The sequence below is a fragment of the Nanorana parkeri genome, unplaced genomic scaffold, assembly GCF_000935625.1.
Source record: "Nanorana parkeri isolate BGI_ZX_2015 unplaced genomic scaffold, ASM93562v1 scaffold1009, whole genome shotgun sequence".
NCBI classification, from domain to species: Eukaryota; Metazoa; Chordata; class Amphibia; order Anura; family Dicroglossidae; genus Nanorana; species Nanorana parkeri.
In genome coordinates, this window is record NW_017307277.1 from 52669 (window position 1) to 53826 (window position 1158).

Genomic DNA, 1158 nt, shown 5'->3' on the forward strand with positions numbered 1-1158 from the left:
CCGCCGGACCGGCCAGAAGTGACGTCACTTCCGGCCAGTCCGACATCAGGCGAGCAGCGTCGCTGATGGGGCCCTAGCTTGTCTCAAAGCCGCTGGAGCGGCAATGCTGGGGCCCTGCGCTGCTAGGGCCAGGCCTCCACCTCCTTGCCCTTCACCGTCGGCCGATAGTCTTATAAGGGACCCGGGCGGGCCCCCCAGGCTGCCCGGGCCCCTTACATGAGTATCGGCCGTACCCCCCTGATGGCTGCCCTGATTGCAAGTCTCCAGACCAGCGAGCTTGCAGAGCTCTTGCTAAGATCCGCAGGACTCTTGCTGTGGACTTGCCGAGCAAATTTGCTACAAATTCAAAAAGTGTCGCCTAGAACTTGTGCTGCGAGTGCTCTGCAAGTCTACAACCAGCCAGGAATGTGCGCAGCAAGTTATCAAGAATGACAATTTCACCCCGCCACAAGTTTGTGGAAAGTTATCCTCGCTATCTGGGAAGTGGTGCCAAACAGACATCCAGACAGGCCGCAAAGTCCAGGGTAGTATCCAAAGGTGAAGACTCCGAGAAAAGAAATAGCAGTTGAAGTACAAAAGCCTAGAACAAGGGTTGGTACCTCCATCACAGACAGTGTTTGAGTCCTTTGAATTCCTATTTACTTTGCTAGGAGCTACCCAGGATTCAGCAAAGACATCATATGACTACACTAGTCATTGAACTGAGCATGCTCCATAGTAGTAAGGGTGGAAGTGCTTTGGAGATGCAGGTACTGAACTGAGCATGCCCAGAGAGGAAGGGTGGAATGGCTGCATAGTGTTGGCAAAGATACACAGCAAATCCTATGTGCAGACTATCGATGCCTTCGGAAAACCTGCGCAGGTGTAGCAGATACAGGTAGGCATCTGGCAGGTGGGAATTTAGGCAGTGAACAGTTTATGAAGGGGAAAGATGTTTAGGAAGTGGGGAGTTTACAGAAGTGGGGAGATTATGGACATGGGGAGATTATGGACATGAGGATTTTAGGAAGGTGGCTATGGCTATGAAAGTGGATTGATAATTTTTAGGATGAGTTTAGGAATGGGGGGGTTGTAGAAGTGGATTGATTATGCTTAGGAGGAGTTTAGAAATGGGGGGTTATAGAAGTGGGGAGATTATGCTTAGGAGGAGTTAAAGAA

The 1158-nt window shown here is 50.8% G+C and overlaps 1 protein-coding gene across 3 annotated transcripts in view; it reads right to left on the reverse strand.

The window, feature by feature from the left end:
• Positions 1 to 1158, reverse strand: part of LOC108795811 (opioid-binding protein/cell adhesion molecule homolog) — a 143697-nt gene that overhangs the window by 37748 nt on the left and 104791 nt on the right. The gene's annotated exons all lie outside the window — the stretch shown is intronic.